The sequence below is a fragment of the Pleurodeles waltl genome, chromosome 12, assembly GCF_031143425.1.
Source record: "Pleurodeles waltl isolate 20211129_DDA chromosome 12, aPleWal1.hap1.20221129, whole genome shotgun sequence".
NCBI lineage: Eukaryota > Metazoa > Chordata > Amphibia > Caudata > Salamandridae > Pleurodeles > Pleurodeles waltl.
Genome location: NC_090451.1, coordinates 3,453,446 through 3,472,317, shown reverse-complemented (window position 1 = coordinate 3,472,317; position 18,872 = coordinate 3,453,446). Strand labels below are relative to the sequence as shown.

Sequence of the window (18,872 nt, the reverse complement as noted above, 5' to 3'; positions counted from 1 at the left end):
AATGAACAAACTCCTAATACATAACTCCAATTTTGATATGTTAATACAAATTAAAAACATTAGTACATAATTAATTCAGCATTAATAACTTTTATTAGTCTTCGTATACATTGGTAGCCACTCCCCGTGGGCACATTTCAAACGTGTGCATTATTTCTACGTTAACACATTTTTTATGCAGCTTCATTACACAATATATTGTAAGCTGTTTATGTTAATATTAATTTTAAAAGACACACTCCAGCAATCCCTCCACTGATGACTCTTGTCATCACACAAATCTTCCCTACTAATTTTACATACTAAAATTCCCTCATATCAATCTCTTCCCTTCTTGGTTTCCCCTTTGATCTTGCCCTGAATAATTTTTCCCTTTGTTTTTCTTCCCTCCTCCTATTATTTTTCGCCATCTTCAATTTTATTCTTTTACTAATTTTACATGCCACCCATGATCCAAATAAGCAATCTATAACAATCAATATCCCCTGTATTATTTTAGACAATATCCCATGCCAAATGTTACTAATCCAATTTCCCACTTAAGCAAATCCTTTCCCAACCTTTTTCCAAACACCTGGTTCTTTCAAATCCTTCAAGTCCGTACTATCCCTAGTCAAGTTAGTAAGCATACTTCTAATCTTATTACTATTATCTGGTATGTAAGCGCAACAATTACACCCATTGAGCAATCTACAAACTCTGCCATTTTTCACTAAAAGAATGTCTAAAGCAAGCCTGTTTTGAAGAGTATTAGCCCCCTCCGCAGCAAGTTCAGTATCCATCAGGAGTATAGCCCCTGAAAAGTTTGTCAGCATGTTATCCTCAATAGTAGACAACTTTTGAATCTTTATGGAGTTCATAATAACTCCCACTGAAGAAATTATCGTCCCAAATATGTCTCCTACTACACCAGCAGCAGTCTCTTTCTTATGTCTAGTACGATGTAATTCAGACAATTTTGGTAACCTTTTCAAATCGTGAAGTTGATATATCTTTGGGAAAACTATCCCCAAATAACATGTCCCATACTATCCCTTTGGAAGACGGTAATAAGCATTAAGTCCACGTATATAATAAATCCCGGGGATTGCTGGATCCTGTCCATTTAACATGAACGTCCATTTACTCTGAAACAAAAACACACGCTTACATTCACTCATTCCCACAAACACATTGTCATAGTATGATTTGGTCTTGGATATGCAAAGCTTTCCTACATGTAGTGCGTCTAAAGCTAACTTCCCTTGTTCTCTAATTGCACTATAACCGTCACTACTAGCAACGGCCCGTTGCTGTAATCCTTTCTCTAGTTTACCCTTCAATGCCCTTCTTCTCTCTTCCGTGTGATCTAAAAAGCTTTTCTCTACAGGTGTAAGCAAACATGTCAAATTATTGTGGTGTGCATAAGATGTACTAATTGTTAATGTCGCCTGAAAGAATCCTTTAACTAACTTTATGCTATAGTACTTAGCTACCCCACTCACATCCTCTATGATAAGCACATTAGAAAACACAAGATCATGATTTGAGTAAAAATATTGAATCTCTTCCTGGTTATACAATCTTGTTAGTAACAGACTACAACGTATCCCATATGTTAATGACAGTCTATGATAGGTAACCCCCTCTTGTACTGAAACAGGAATCTGTGTACACACAAAACAATCTTTTGCATCCATTGTGTCAACATACTCACTCAGCAAGCGATAGAAAACATCAGTGGATAGTTCCCCTTTCGAGTTAGTTCCCTCATGCAAGTATCTTGTATCCAGCTCAAACCTCTCCCAGGCTGTTAGTGCAGTGGTAGTCTCAGGAATTGTAGCATTGTTAGTCCCACTTTTATCCATTAGTGTCATACTCACAACCACGACCCTAATGAATATTTATTACATGAACCTTTTTTGCAAAAGTATTTGGTTCAAGTAAACTTATAGCGTTGGGATTCAAGCCCACAGCTCCAGAGAGCCTGGAGCCTAAATCTAGCCAGTTTAGCCTGCTCAGCCACGCTACCTCACATCTACAAGCTCACAACTATAGTAACTTGGCCAAACACTGTGGACACCCGCTGTGGTGACCTGGCTATGCAGGGTAACGCAGCATTCACCGACAGTTGAGCGAGTTACAGGTGAAAAGCAAAGTATAATAACTGTCTGCATATAATATATGTCTTTCCTTATTTATTCTTCTTCCCCATTGTATGTTTGCTCTCTGCTTTAGAAACGCGAGCTGTCATCACTGCAACGAAACGTATCACACAGCGTTCTACTGTTTACACTCACTGAACTTTCAGCATCACAGTGACCCCTCTTGTCGCCTCTATAGTTAGACTTCAAGACAGCTGGTTTGTTTACCGATACAATTCTTGTCACCTTAGGTTGTGGTTTTTTAAAATAAGAAGGCTCGGTCCCACTGTCTGGCTACCCTTATATATATACGTCACCACTTTACATAGTCTCACCTCTCGCTATGTGGATCGTAGGTGCAGAAGGCAGAGAGTGAGACACTGATGCAGACAAAATACGTTTGTGAGTTGAAAAATACTGGCAGCGGTGGGATTCGAACCCACGCCTCCAAAGAGACTGGAGCCTTAATCCAGCGCCTTAGACCGCTCGGCCACACTACACTGTGCAAACCTGTTTCTGTAAGCTTTCTGAAGTGAGATGTTCTGTTGTATAGGGGAGTTGGAGAATAAGGGTGTATAGCCTGTGAAGTGATCCTAGGAAAGTCAACGCCAACAGCAGCAGGTACGTGATACATTCAGTAGGTCAGGATTGGCCCCGGGCCATGGGAGGTGTCAGGGAGCGCCAGTCCTGAGAGTCCGTAGGAAGACAACCCTTACATTGGCGTCCCGCACGCGCTGCTTCTCTTTCTTTAAGGATAAGGAATCAAACTATCTACGTCCCTCAACTTACCAACCCTCCGCCTCAGGAAAGATTTTGTGATTCATGAGCAGAACCCGGCTGGCGCTGTTTACAGTAATGCCTAAGCACAGTACTCAACTGAGCGGTGTTTCCAAACTGAGCCGTTGTACTGCCGGAAATACCATGGGATATGTAATTTAACTTTCACATAAAATAGGGTTAACCCAGCCCTACCACATACTAAAAACTAAAGATGGAACAATAAACCGAGGAGGATGAGATTCGAACCCACGCGTGCAGAGCACAATGGATTAGCAGTCCATCGCCTTAACCACTCGGCCACCTCGCCTTCAAAACACCATGTTTCAGGAGTACAAAATATGGTAGCCAAAATGTGTTCTATTAGGTGATAGTTGTCTAAACATAATAAAGAGCATATATTTACAGATTGTTATGGTAACTTGTTGTCTTCAGCTTTGCTCTATACGACCTTGTTGTCCATCCCTACTTCAGCTTGAATTTATATGTTAAATGTAATGTAATCATGAAAATTACACTTTCCAAACGTGTTCTATCCGTATGTGATGTACTATCACACTACCCTCAAATGAGCTAAGATTGCTTTAATTCAGTTGTACGTGGATTTAAAGTGCAATATCATACAAATATTGTACTGGTATGGCGCTTTCGAGTCTCTAGGTGTCAGTTATTGGTGGTGTGCTTACATGTCAACATTAGGCAGCAAATAGTACACAATTAAGGAAAACTGCCTTCCCATTTAATGTGCATTGTTCTGCAAAAAGTTTTAAGTAGGAGAAAGTAAAACTTAGTTTATAAAACCACCTAAACTGGGAGTATTGCCGCTACAGCTATGACACTTCAGTTTAAAAACGTACGTGAATCAACAAGAAATATTTTTGCGCTAAATAAATTGCTGTCCGACTACTCACGTAATGCATAAAACTGAGGCAGTCGTAATTACAATACATTGAAGTAATATTTTGGTCGTTTTTGTTGACGATGACTCCGCAGCAAGCGATCAGATTACTTTTTATTAGTGAAGGCGCGTCAGAGCCTTGATAAGTAAACTTACAAGGAGACACGCCTAGGTCGATGAACCTTTTAGACCAGGTTCGGGGACTTCCCAGTACGAGATGTCTTTTGGCATCACAAATCAACAGATCAATATCTCAACAACAATCGCAATAACTAATCAGCATGCTAATCAATAACCTTTAATGAGAGTCAATAAAGTGAACATACCATGATCTTTCAGTCATGAATAACCACACCAATTTAGTTAAGTGTTAGGATATTTATTTCCCTACTGGTTACAATCTAAAGTCATTTCTGTTAATCTCATCAGCAATTCATCTCATTAGTAACTCTTCAGATTTGCAATTAGAAACGCAATTAATCAATGCATAGAGAATATTCACTCAGTATTAACACATAATTATTAAGAAGCAACTTAGCAAAGTCTGAGTAGTGCATGGTTCAACAAAGCAAGAACTCAGTCATTTGTCTATTTGCGTCAGATTTTAGTGAACACCTTAAATAACCTCGTATTAGCATCAGCATGTTGGGCTTCATGCAAAACAATTTAGCAAACACAAATTTGGAAAACATCTAACTATGGCCTCTATCAAAGAGCAGTTGGTACCTAGAAAGAAAAGGCAAAGAGACTATTACAAATTTCATAAGATAGTTACCCATCCAACGGATCAGCAAACAGCGTCAGTCTTCGTCCTCGGGACATCAGTCGTTTGCATCATCAGCAAAGAAAGGACAGGGCAAAGTATCAGTATGTCATAGCTAAGGAACAAGAACTTCCCTCATATAGAGGAGAAGTAAGTATCAGGTAAGGAATAAGTAAAGGGTGGTTTAGAGTAACAGGGCGAACAAACGGCAAAGTCTCAAACGAAATGGCCTAAATGGCTCAGTAGAATGGCAAAGAATGGCTTGGAGTGGAATGTCCAATAAATGCCTGATTTCTCCTCGGGTCATGTGGTTAAATCAAAACTGTCTAATTTACTCCTAATTCCTCAATGGATAATCATTGGTGCATCGCCATCTCTGTCCAATAATCTTCACCAGAGTTTTACACAAACCACAGTTCTCATGTCGTTGATTGGCCCATGTTATTAACGTTTTCATCGGTTGGAATGTCAGGTAAGAAAAGTTACATTTTACGCTACAGTCAGTAGTTCCATTGTTTTCTCCTACTCCAGGCAGCCTTGCACCTGTTACAAATTACACTCTTGCATTCAGCAAGAATGTCTCCTTGAGCAAGTAGGGTCCCATGAGAAAGAATTTACTACAGCTACACACATCTCTAGCTTCTGGGAAAGTACAGTTTCATGTCCTTCTGGAAAATAGCACATTGCACGTTAGAAAAAGACAGTTTAATATGAGACCAGGCAGCTAGGCACAGACCTTCGCTAAACTAAGGCCTACTGCTTAATGAACAAACTCCTAATACATAACTCCAATTTTGATATGTTAATACAAATTAAAAACATTAGTACATAATTAATTCAGCATTAATAACTTTCATTAGTCTTCGTATACATTGGTAGCCACTCCCCGTGGGCACATTTCAAACTTGTGCATTTTTTCTACGTTAACACATTTTTTATGCAGCTTCATTACACAATATATTGTAAGCTTTTCATGTTAATATTAATTTTAAAAGACACACTCCAGCAATCCCTCCTCTGATGACTCTTGTCATCACACAAATCTTCTCTACTAATTTTTCATACTAAAATTCCCTCATATCAATCTCTTCCCTTCTTGGTTTCCCCTTTGATCTTGCCCTGAATAATTTTTCCCTTTGTTTTTCTTCCCTCCTCCTATTATTTTTCGCCATCTTCAATTTTATTCTTTTACTAATTTTACATGCCACCCATGATCCAAATAAGCAATCTATAACAATCAATATCCCCTGTATTATTTTAGACAATATCCCATGCCAAATGTTACTAATCCAATTTCCCACTGAAGCAAATCCTTTCCCAACCTTTTTCCAAACACCTGGTTCTTTCAAATCCTTCAAGTCCGTACTATCCCTAGTCAAGTTAGTAAGCATACTTCTGATCTCATTACTATTATCTGGTGTGTAAGCGCAACAATTACACCCATTGAGCAATCTACAAACTCTGCCATTTTTCACTAAAAGAATGTCTAAAGCAAGCCTGTTTTGAAGAGTCATAGCCCCATCCGCAGCAAGTTCAGTATCCATCAGGAGTATAGCCCCTGAAAAGTTTGTCAGCATGTTATCCTCAATAGTAGACAACTTTTGAATCTTTATGGAGTTCATAATAACTCCCACTGAAGAAATTATCGTCCCAAATATGTCTCCTACTACACCAGCAGCAGTCTCTTTCTTATGTCTAGTACGATGTAATTCAGACAATTTTGGTAACCTTTTCAAATCGTCAAGTTGATATATCTTTGGGAAAACTATCCCCAAATAACATGTCCTATACTATCCCTTTGGAAGACGGTAATAAGCATTAAGTCCACATATATAATAAATCCCGGGGATTGCTGGATCCTGTCCATTTAACATGAACGTCCATTTACTCTGAAACAAAAACACACGCTTACATTCACTCATTCCCACAAACACATTGTCATAGTATGATTTGGTCTTGGATATGCAAAGCTTTCCTACATGTAGTGCGTCTAAAGCTAACTTCCCTTGTTCTCTAATTGCACTATAACCGTCACTACTAGCAAAGGCCCGTTGCTCTAATCCTTTCTCTAGTTTACCCTTCAATGCCCTTCTTCTCTCTTCCGTGTGATCTAAAAAGCTTTTCTCTACAGGTGTAAGCAAACATGTCAAATTATTGTGGTTTTCATAAGATGTACTAATTGTTATTGTCGCCTGAAAGAATCCTTTAACTAACTTTATGCTATAGTACTTAGCTACCCCACTCACATCCTCTATGATAGGCACATTAGAAAACACAAGATCATGATTTGAGTAAAAATATTGAATCTCTTCCTGGTTATAGAATCTTGTTAGTAACAGACTACAACGTATCCCATATGTTAATGACAGTCTATGATAGGTAACCCCCTCTTGTACCGAAACAGGAATCTGTGTACACACAAAACAATCTTTTGCATCCATTGTGTCAACATACTCACTCAGCAAGCGATAGAAAACATCAGTGGATAGTTCCCCTTTCGAGTTAGTTCCCTCATGCAAGTATCTTGAATCCAGCTCAAACCTCTCCCAGGCTGTTAGTGCAGTGGTAGTCTCAGGAATTGTAGCATTGTTAGTCTCACTTTTATCCATTAGTGTCATACTCACAACCACGACCCTAATGAATATTTATTAAATGAACCGTTTTTGCAAAAGTATTTGGTTCAAGTAAACTTAAAGTGTTGGGATTTAAGCCCACGGCTCCAGAGAGACTGGAGCCTAAATCTAGCCAGTTTAGCCTGCTCAGCCACGCTACCTCACATCTACAAGATCACAACTATAGTAACTTGGCCAAACACTGTGGACACCCGCTGTGGTGATCTGGCTATGCAGGGTAACGCAGCATTCACCGACAGTTGAGCGAGTTACAGGTGAAAAGCAAAGTATAATAACTGTCTGCATATAATATATATCTTTCCTTATTTATTCTTCTTCCCATTTGTATGTTTGCTCTCTGCTTTAAAAACGCGAGCTGTCATCACTGCAAGGAAACGTATCACACAGCGTTCTACTGTTTACACTCACTGAACTTTCAGCATCACAGTGACCCCTCCCGTCGCCTCTATAGTTAGACTTCAAGACAGCTGGTTTGTTTACCGATACAATTCTTGTCACCTTAGGTTGTGGTTTTTTAAAATAAGAAGGCTCGGTCCCACTGTCTGGCTACCCTTATATATATACGTCACCACTTTACATAGTCTCACCTCTCGCTATGTGGATCGTAGGTGCAGAAGGCAGAGAGTGAGACACTGATGCAGACAAAATACGTTTGTGAGTTGAAAAATACTGGCAGCGGTGGGATTCGAACCCACACCTCCAAAGAGACTGGAGCCTTAATCCAGCGCCTTAGACCGCTCGGCCACAATACCCGGTGCAAACCTGTTTCTGTAAGCTTTCTGAAGTGAGATGTTCTGTTCTATAGGGGAGTTGGAGAATAAGGGTGTATAGCCTGTGAAGTGATCCTAGGAAAGTCAACGCCAACAGCAGCAGGCATGTGATACATTCAGTAGGTCAGGATTGGCCCCGGGCCATGGGAGGTGTCAGGGAGCGCCAGTCCTGAGAGTCCGTAGGAAGACAACCCTTACATTGGCGTCCCGCACGCGCTGCTTCTGTTTCTTTAAGGATAAGGAATCAAACTATCTACGTCCCTCAACTTATCAACCCTCCGCCTCAGGAAAGATTTTGTGATTCATGAGCAGAACCCGGCTGGCGCTGTTTACAGTAATGCCTAAGCACAGTACTCAACTGAGCGGTGTTTCCAAACTGAGCCGTTGTACTGCCGGAAATACCATGGGATATGTCATTTAACTTTCACATAAAATAGGGTTAACCCAGCCCTACCACATACTAAAAACTAAAGACGGAACAATAAACCGACGAGGATGGGATTCGAACCCACATGTACAGAGTACAATGGATTAGCAGTCCATCGCCTTAACCACTCGGCCACCTCGTCTTCAAAACACCATGTTCCAGGAGTACAAAATATGGTAGCCAAAATGTGTTCTATTAGGTGATAGTTGTCTAAACATAATAAAGAGCATATATTTACAGATTGTTATGGTAACTTGTTGTCTTCAGCTTTGCTCTATACGACCTTGTTGTCCATCCCTACTTCAGCTTGAATTTATATGTTAAACGTAATGTAATCATGAAAATTACATTTTCCAAACGTGTTCTATCCATATGTGATGTACTATCACACTACCCTCAAGTGAGCTAAGATTGCTTTAATTCAGTTGTACGTGGATTTAAAGTGCAATATCATACAAATATTGTACTAGTATGGCGCTTTCGAGTCTCTAGGTGTCAGTTATTGGTGGTGTGCTTACATGTCAACATTAGGCTGCAAATAGTACACAATTAAGGAAAACTGCCTTCCCATTTAATGTGCATTGTTCTGCAAAAAGTTTTAAGTAGGAGAAAGTAAAACTTAGTTTATAAAACCACCTAAACTGGTAGTATTGCCGCTACAGCTATGACACTTCAGTTTAAAAACGTACGTGCATCAACAAGAAATATTTTTGCGCTAAATAAATTGCTGTCCGACTACTCACGTAATGCATAAAACTGAGGCAGTCGTAATTACAATACATTGAAGTAATATTTTGGTAGTTTTTGTTGACGATGACTCCGCAGCAAGCGATCAGATTACTTTTTATTAGTGAACGCGCGTCAGAGCCTTGATAATAAACTTACAAGGAGACACGCCTAGGTCGATGAACCTTTTAGACCAGGTTCGGGGACTTCCCAGTACGAGATGCCTTTTGGCATCACAAATCAATAGATCAATATCTCAACAACAATCGCAATAACTAATCAGCATGCTAATCAATAACCTTTAATGAGAGTCAATAAAGTGAACACACCATGATCTTTCAGTCATGAATAACCACACCAATTTAGTTAAGTGTTAGGATATTTATTTCCCTACTGGTTACAATCTAAAGTCATTTCTGTTCATCTCATCAGCAATTCATCTCATTAGTAACTCTTCAGATTTGCAATTAGAAACGCAATTAATCAATGCATAGAGAATATTCACTCAGTATTAACACATAATTATTAAGAAGCAACTTAGCAAAGTCTCAGTAGTGCATGTTTCAACAAAGCAAGAACTCAGTCATTTGTCTATTTGCGTCAGATTTTAGTGAACACCTTAAATAACCTCGTATTAGCATCAGCATGTTGGGCTTCATGCAAAACAATTTAGCAAACACAAATTTGGAAAACATCTAACTATGGCCTCTATCAAAGAGCAGTTGGTACCTAGAAAGAAAAGGCAAACAGACAATTACAATTTTCATCAGATAGTTACCCATCCAACGGATCAGCAAACAGCGTCAGTTTCGTTCTCGGGACATCAGTCGTTTGCATCATCAGCAAAGAAAGGACAGGGCAAAGTATCAGTATGGCATAGCTAAGGAACAAGAACTTCCCTCATATAGAGGAGAAGTAAGTATCAGGTAAGGAATAAGTAAAGGGTGGTTTAGAGTAACAGGGCGAACAAACGGCAAAGTCTCAAACGAAATGGCCTAAATGGCTCAGTAGAATGGCAAAGAATGGCTTGGAGTGGAATGTCCAATAAATGCCTGATTTCTCCTCGGGTCATGTGGTTAAATCAAAACTGTCTAATTTACTCCTAATTCCTCAATGGATAATCATTGGTGCATCGCCATCTCTGTCCAATAATCTTCACCAGAGTTTTACACAAACCACAGTTCTCATGTCGTTGATTGGCCCATGTTATTGACGTTTTCATCGGTTGGAATGTCAGATGAGAAAAGTTACATTTTACGCTACAGTCAGTAGTTCCATTGTTTTCTCCTACTCCAGGCAGCCTTGCACCTGTTACAAATTACACTGTTGCATTCAGCAAGAATGTCTCCTTGAGCAAGTAGGGTCCCATGAGAAAGAATTTACTACAGCTACACTCATCTCTAGCTTCTGGGAAAGTACAGTTTCATGTCCTTCAGGAAAATAGCACATTGCACGTTAGAAAAAGACAGTTTAATATGAGACCAGGCAGCTAGGCACAGACCTTCGCTAAACTAAGACCTACTGCTTAATTAACAAACTCCTAATACATAACTCCAATTTTGATATGTTAATACAAATTAAAAACATTAGTACATAATTAATTCAGCATTAATAACTTTCATTAGTCTTCGTATACATTGGTAGCCACTCCCCGTGGGCACATTTCAAACGTGTGCATTATTTCTACGTTAACACATTTTTTATGCAGCTTCATTACACAATATATTGTAAGCTTTTCATGTTAATATTAATTTTAAAAGACACACTCCAGCAATCCCTCCTCTGATGACTCTTGTCATCACACAAATCTTCCCTACTAATTTTACATACTAAAATTCCCTCATATCAATCTCTTCCCTTCTTGGTTTCCCCTTTGATCTTGCCCTGAATAATTTTTCCCTTTGTTTTTCTTCCCTCCTCCTATTATTTTTCGCCATCTTCAATTTTATTCTTTTACTAATTTTACATGCCACCCATGATCCAAATAAGCAATCTATAACAATCAATATCCCCTGTATTATTTTAGACAATATTCCATGCCAAATGTTACTAATCCAATTTCCCACTGAAGCAAATCCTTTCCCAACCTTTTTCCAAACACCTGGTTCTTTCAAATCCTTCAAGTCCGTACTATCCCTAGTCAAGTTAGTAAGCATACTTCTAATCTCATTACTATTATCTGGTATGTAAGCGCAACAATTACACCCATTGAGCAATCTACAAACTCTGCCATTTTTCACTAAAAGAATGTCTAAAGCAAGCCTGTTTTGAAGAGTCATAGCCCCCTCCGCAGCAAGTTCAGTATCCATCAGGAGTATAGCCCCTGAAAAGTTTGTCAGCATGTTATCCTCAATAGTAGACAACTTTTGAATCTTTATGGAGTTCATAATAACTCCCACTGAAGAAATTATCGTCCCAAATATGTCTCCTACTACACCAGCAGCAGTCTCTTTCTTATGTCTAGTACGATGTAATTCAGACAATTTTGGTAACCTTTTCAAATCGTCAAGTTGATATATCTTTGGGAAAACTATCCCCAAATAACATGTCCCATACTATCCCTTTGGAAGACGGTAATAAGCATTAAGTCCACATATATAATAAATCCCGGGGATTGCTGGATCCTGTCCATTTAACATGAACGTCCATTTACTCTGAAACAAAAACACACGCTTACATTCACTCATTCCCACAAACACATTGTCATAGTATGATTTGGTCTTGGATATGCAAAGCTTTCCTACATGTAGTGCGTCTAAAGCTAACTTCCCTTGTTCTCTAATTGCACTATAACCGTCACTACTAGCAAAGGCCCGTTGCTGTAATCCTTTCTCTAGTTTACGCTTCAATGCCCTTCTTCTCTCTTCCGTGTGATCTAAAAAGCTTTTCTCTACAGGTGTAAGCAAACATGTCAAATTATTGTGGTGTGCATAAGATGTACTAATTGTTAATGTCGCCTGAAAGAATCCTTTAACTAACTTTATGCTATAGTACTTAGCTACCCCACTCACATCCTCTATGATAGGCACATTAGAAAACACAAGAACATGATTTGAGTAAAAATATTGAATCTCTTCCTGGTTATAGAATCTTGTTAGTAACAGACTACAACGTATCCCATATGTTAATGACAGTCTATGATAGGTAACCCCCTCTTGTACCGAAACAGGAATCTGTGTACACACAAAACAATCTTTTGCATCCATTGTGTCAACATACTCACTCAGCAAGCGATAGAAAACATCAGTGGATAGTTCCCCTTTCGAGTTAGTTCCCTCATGCAAGTATCTTGTATCCAGCTCAAACCTCTCCCAGGCTGTTAGTGCAGTGGTAGTCTCAGGAATGGTAGCATTGTTAGTCCCACTTTTATCCATTAGTGTCATACTCACAACCACGACCCTAATGAATATTTATTACATGAACCTTTTTTGCAAAAGTATTTGGTTCAAGTAAACTTAAAGTGTTGGGATTCAAGCCCACGGCTCCAGAGAGACTGGAGCCTAAATCTAGCCAGTTTAGCCTGCTCAGCCACGCTACCTCACATCTACAAGCTCACAACTATAGTAACTTGGCCAAACACTGTGGACACCCGCTGTGGTGACCTGGCTATGCAGGGTAACGCAGCATTCACCAACAGTTGAGCGAGTTACAGGTGAAAAGCAAAGTATAATAACTGTCTGCATATAATATATGTCTTTCCTTATTTATTCTTCTTCCCCATTGTATGTTTGCTCTCTGCTTTAGAAAGCGAGCTGTCATCACTGCAAGGAAACGTATCACACAGCGTTCTACTGTTTACACTCACTGAACTTTCAGCATCACAGTGACCCCTCTCGTCGCCTCTATAGTTAGACTTCAAGACAGCTGGTTTGTTTACCGATACAATTCTTGTCACCTTAGGTTGTGGTTTTTTAAAATAAGAAGGCTCGGTCCCACTGTCTGGCTACCCTTATATATCTACGTCACCACTTTACATAGTCTCACCTCTCGCTATGTGGATCGTAGGTGCAGAAGGCAGAGAGTGAGACACTGATGCAGACAAAATACGTTTGTGAGTTGAAAAATACTGGCAGCGGTGGGATTCGAACCCCCGCCTCCAAAGAGACTGGAGCCTTAATCCAGCGCCTTAGACCGCTCGGCCACACTACCCTGTGCAAACCTGTTTCTGTAAGCTTTCTGAAGTGAGATGTTCTGTTGTATAGGGGAGTTGGAGAATAAGGGTGTATAGCCTGTGAAGTGATCCTAGGAAAGTCAACGCCAACAGCAGCAGGCACGTGATCCATTCAGTAGGTCAGGATTGGCCCCGGGCCATGGGAGGTGTCAGGGAGCGCCAGTCCTGAGAGTCCGTAGGAAGACAACCCTTACATTGGCATCCCGCACGTGCTGCTTCTCTTTCTTTAAGGATAAGGAATCAAACTATCTACGTCCCTCAACTTACCAACCCTCCGCCTCAGGAAAGATTTTGTGATTCATGAGCAGAACCCGGCTGGCGCTGTTTATAGTAATGCCTAAGCACAGTACTCAACTGAGCGGTGTTTCCAAACTGAGCCGTTGTACTGCCGGAAATACCATGGGATATGTCATTTAACTTTCACATAAAATAGGGTAAACCCAGCCCTACCACATACTAAAAACTAAAGACGGAACAATAAACCGACAAGGATGGGATTTGAACCCACGCGTGCAGAGCACAATGGATTAGCAGTCCATCACCTTAATCACTCGGCCACCTCGTCTTCAAAAACACAATGTTTCAGGAGTACAAAATATGGTAGCCAAAATGTGTTCTATTAGGTGATAGTTGTCTTAACATAATAAAGAGCATATATTTACAGATTGTTATGGTAACTTGTTGTCTTCAGCTTTGCTCTATACGACCTTGTTGTCCATCCCTACTTCAGCTTGAATTTATATGTTAAATGTAATGTAATCATGAAAATTACACTTTCCAAACGTGTTCTATCCATATGTGATGCACTATCACACTACCCTCAAATGAACTAAGATTGCTTTAATTCAGTTGTACGTGGATTTAAAGTGCAATATCATACAAATATTGTACTGGTATGGCTCTTTCGAGTCTCTAGGTGTCAGTTATTGGTGGTGTGCTTACATGTCAACATTAGGCAGCAAATAGTACACAATTAAGGAAAACTGCCTTCCCATTTAATGTGCATTGTTCTGCAAAAAGTTTTAAGTAGGAGAAAGTAAAACTTAGTTTATAAAACCACCTAAACTGGGAGTATTGCCGCTACAGCTATGACACTTCAGTTTAAAAACGTACGTGCATCAACAAGAAATATTTTTGCGCTAAATAAATTGCTGTCCGACTACTCACGTAATGCATAAAACTGAGGCAGTCGTAATTACAATACATTGAAGTAATATTTTGGTAGTTTTTGTTGACGATGACTCCGCAGCAAGCGATCAGATTACTTTTTATTAGTGAAGGCGCGTCAGAGCCTTGATAAGTAAACTTACAAGGAGACACGCCTAGGTCGATGAACCTTTTAGACCAGGTTCGGGGACTTCCCAGTACGAGATGTCTTTTGGCATCACAAATCAATAGATCAATATCTCAACAACAATCGCAATAACTAATCAGCATGCTAATCAATAACCTTTAATGAGAGTCAATAAAGTGAACACACAATAATCTTTCAGTCATGAATAACCACACCAATTTAGTTAAGTGTTAGGATATTTATTTCCCTACTGGTTACAATCTAAAGTCATTTCTGTTAATCTGATCAGCAATTCATCTCATTAGTAACTCTTCAGATTTGCAATTAGAAACGCAATTAATCAATGCATAGAGAATATTCACTCAGTATTAACACATAATTATTAAGAAGCAACTTAGCAAAGTCTCAGTAGTGCATGGTTCAACAAAGCAAGAACTCAGTCATTTGTCTATTTGCGTCAGATTTTAGTGAACACCTTAAATAACCTCATATTAGCATCATCATGTTGGGCTTCATGCAAAACAATTTAGCAAACACAAATTTGGAAAACATCTAACTATGGCCTCTATCAAAGAGCAGTTGGTACCTAGAAAGAAAAGGCAAACAGACAATTACAATTTTCATCAGATAGTTACCCATCCAACGGATCAGCAAACAGCGTCAGTCTTCGTCCTTGGGACATCAGTCGTTTGCATCATCAGCAAAGAAAGGACAGGGCAAAGTATCAGTATGGCATAGCTAAGGAACAAGAACTTCCCTCATATAGAGGAGAAGTAAGTATCAGGTAAGGAATAAGTAAAGGGTGGTTTAGAGTAACAGGGCGAACAAACGGCAAAGTCTCAAACGAAATGGCCTAAATGGCTCAGTAGAATGGCAAAGAATGGCTTGGAGTGGAATGTCCAATAAGTGCCTGATTTCTCCTCGGGTCATGTGGTTAAATCAAAACTGTATAATTTACTCCTAATTCCTCAATGGATAATCATTGGTGCATCGCCATCTCTGTCCAATAATCTTCACCAGAGTTTTACACAAACCACAGTTCTCATGTCGTTGATTGGCCCATGTTATTGACGTTTTCATCGGTTGGAATGTCAGGTAAGAAAAGTTACATTTTACGCTACAGTCAGTAGTTCCATTGTTTTCTCCTACTCCAGGCAGCCTTGCACCTGTTACAAATTACACTGTTGCATTCAGCAAGAATGTCTCCTTGAGCAATTAGGGTCCCATGAGAAAGAATTTACTACAGCTACACACATCTCTAGCTTCTGGGAAAGTACAGTTTCATGTCCTTAAGGAAAATAGCACATTGCACGTTAGAAAAAGACAGTTTAATTTGAGACCAGGCAGCTAGGCACAGACCTTCGCTAAACTAATGCCTACTGCTTAATGAACAAACTCCTAATACATAACTCCAATTTTGATATGTTAATACAAATTAAAAACATTAGTACATAATTAATTCAGCATTAATAACTTTCATTAGTCTTCGTATACATTGGTAGCCACTCCCCGTGGGCACATTTCAAACGTGTGCATTATTTCTACGTTAACACATTTTTTATGCAGCTTCATTACACAATATATTGTAAGCTTTTCATTTTAATATTAATTTTAAAAGACACACTCCAGCAATCCCTCCTCTGATGACTCTTGTCATCACACAAATCTTCCCTACTAATTTTACATACTAAAATTCCCTCATATCAATCTCTTCCCTTCTTGGTTTCCCCTTTGATCTTGCCCTGAATAATTTTTCCCTTTGTTTTTCTTCCCTCCTCCTATTATTTTTCGCCATCTTCAATTTTATTCTTTTACTAATTTTAAATGCCACCCATGATCCAAATAAGCAATCTATAACAATCAATATCCCCTGTATTATTTTAGACAATATCCCATGCCAAATGTTACTAATCCAATTTCCCACTGAAGCAAATCCTTTCCCAACCTTTTTCCAAACACCTGGTTCTTTCAAATCCTTCAAGTCCGTACTATCCCCAGTCAAGTTAGTAAGCATACTATTAATCTCATTACTATTATCTGGTATGTAAGCGAAACAATTACACCCATTGAGCAATCTACAAACTCTGCCATTTTTCACTAAAAGAATGTCTAAAGCAAGCCTGTTTTGAAGGGTCATCGCCCCCTCCGCAGCAAGTTCAGTATCCATCAGGAGTATAGCCCCTGAAAAGTTTGTCAGCATGTTATCCTCAAAAGTAGACAACTTTTTATTCTTTATGGAGTTCATAATAACTCCCACTGTAGAAATTATCGTCCCAAATATTTCTCCTACTACACCAGCAGCAGTCTCTTTCTTATGTCTAGTACGATGTAATTCAGACAATTTTGGTAACCTTTTCAAATCGTCAAGTTGATATATCTTTGGGAAAACTATCCCCAAATAACATGTCCCATACTATCCCTTTGGAAGACGGTAATAAGCATTAAGTCCACATATATAATAAACCCCGGGGATTGCTGGATCCTGTCCATTTAACATGAACGTCCATTTACTCTGAAACAAAAACACACGCTTACATTCACTCATTCCCACAAACACATTGTCATAGTATGATTTGGTCTTGGATATGCAAAGCTTTCCTACATGTAGTGCGTCTAAAGCTAACTTCCCTTGTTCTCTAATTGCACTATAACCGTCACTACTAGCAAAGGCCCGTTGCTGTAATCCTTTCTCTAGTTTACCCTTCAATGCCCTTCTTCTCTCTTCCGTGTGATCTAAAAAGCTTTTCTCTACAGGTGTAAGCAAACATGTCAAATTATTGTGGTGTGCATAAGATGTACTAATTGTTAATGTCGCCTGAAAGAATCCTTTAACTAACTTTATGCTATAGTACTTAGCTACCCCACTCACATCCTCTATGATAGGCACATTAGAAAACACAAGATCATGATTTGAGTAAAAATATTGAATCTCTTCCTGGTTATAGAATCTTGTTAGTAACAGACTACAACGTATCCCATATGTTAATGACAGTCTGTAATAGGTAACCCCCTCTTGTACCGAAACAGGAATCTGTGTACACACAAAACAATCATTTGCATCCATTGTGTCAACATACTCACTCAGCAAGCGATAGAAAACATCAGTGGATAGTTCCCCTTTCGAGTTAGTTCCCTCATGCAAGTATCTTGTATCCAGCTCAAACCTCTCCCAGGCTGTTAGTGCAGTGGTAGTCTCAGGAATTGTAGCATTGTTAGTCCCACTTTTATCCATTAGTGTCATACTCACAACCACGACCCTAATGAATATTTATTACATGAACATTTTTTGCAAAAGTATTTGGTTCAAGTAAACTTAAAGTGTTGGGATTCAAGCCCATGGCTCCAGAGAGACTGGAGCCTAAATCTAGCCAGTTTAGCCTGCTCAGCCACGCTACCTCACATCTACAAGCTCACAACTATAGTAACTTGGCCAAACACTGTGGACACCCGCTGTGGTGACCTGGCTATGCAGGGTAACGCAGCATTCACCGACAGTTGAGCGAGTTACAGGTGAAAAGCAAAGTATAATAACTGTCTGCAAATAATATATGTCTTTCCTTATTTATTCTTCTTCCCCATTGTATGTTTGCTCTCTGCTTTAGAAACGCGAGCTGTCATCACTGCAAGGAAATGTATCACACAGCGTTTTACTGTTTACACTCACTGAACTTTCAGCATCACAGTGACCCCTCTCGTCGCCTCTATAGTTAGACTTCAAGACAGCTGGTTTGTTTACCAATACAATTCTTGTCACCTTAGGTTGTGGTTTTTTAAAATAAGAAGGCTCGGTCCCACTGTCTGGCTACCCTTATATATATACGTCACCACTTTACATAGTCTCACCTCTCGCTATGTGGATCGTAGGTGCAGAAGGCAGAGAGTGAGACACTGATGCAGACAAAATACGTTTGTGAGTTGAAAAATACTGGCAGCGGTGGGATTCGAACCCACGCCTCCAAAGAAACTGGAGCCTTAATCCAGCGCCTTAGACCGCTCGGCCACACTACCCTGTGCAAACCTGTTTCTGTAAGCTTTCTGAAGTGAGATGTTCTGTTGTATAGGGGAGTTGGAGAATAAGGGTGTTTAGCCAGTGAAGTGATCCTAGGAAAGTCAACGCCAACAGCAGCAGGCACGTGATACATTCAATAGGTCAGGATTGGCCCCGGGCCATGGGAGGTGTCAGGGAGCGCCAGTCCTGAGAGTCCGTAGGAAGACAACCCTTACATTGGCGTCCCGGACGTGCTGCTTCTCTTTCTTTAAGGATAATGAATCAAACTATCTACGTCCCTC

General features: G+C 39.6%; 7 non-coding genes across 7 annotated transcripts; all 7 read right to left on the bottom strand.

Moving 5' to 3' along the window:
- Positions 1–2,541: 2,541 nt before the first annotated feature.
- Positions 2,542–2,623, bottom strand: TRNAL-AAG (transfer RNA leucine (anticodon AAG)). The gene has a single exon. It is a non-coding gene; the product is annotated as a tRNA-Leu (tRNA).
- Positions 2,624–3,128: 505 nt separating this feature from the next.
- TRNAS-GCU (transfer RNA serine (anticodon GCU)) lies at positions 3,129–3,210 on the bottom strand. The gene has a single exon. It is a non-coding gene; the product is annotated as a tRNA-Ser (tRNA).
- A 4,654-nt stretch (positions 3,211–7,864) lies between these two features.
- On the bottom strand, positions 7,865–7,946 carry TRNAL-AAG (transfer RNA leucine (anticodon AAG)). The gene has a single exon. It is a non-coding gene; the product is annotated as a tRNA-Leu (tRNA).
- Positions 7,947–8,451: 505 nt separating this feature from the next.
- Positions 8,452–8,533, bottom strand: TRNAS-GCU (transfer RNA serine (anticodon GCU)). Its single transcript has one exon. It is a non-coding gene; the product is annotated as a tRNA-Ser (tRNA).
- A 4,651-nt stretch (positions 8,534–13,184) lies between these two features.
- TRNAL-AAG (transfer RNA leucine (anticodon AAG)) lies at positions 13,185–13,266 on the bottom strand. The gene has a single exon. It is a non-coding gene; the product is annotated as a tRNA-Leu (tRNA).
- A 505-nt stretch (positions 13,267–13,771) lies between these two features.
- On the bottom strand, positions 13,772–13,853 carry TRNAS-GCU (transfer RNA serine (anticodon GCU)). Its single transcript has one exon. It is a non-coding gene; the product is annotated as a tRNA-Ser (tRNA).
- Positions 13,854–18,508: 4,655 nt separating this feature from the next.
- TRNAL-AAG (transfer RNA leucine (anticodon AAG)) lies at positions 18,509–18,590 on the bottom strand. The gene has a single exon. It is a non-coding gene; the product is annotated as a tRNA-Leu (tRNA).
- Between the last annotated feature and the right edge of the window lie 282 nt (positions 18,591–18,872).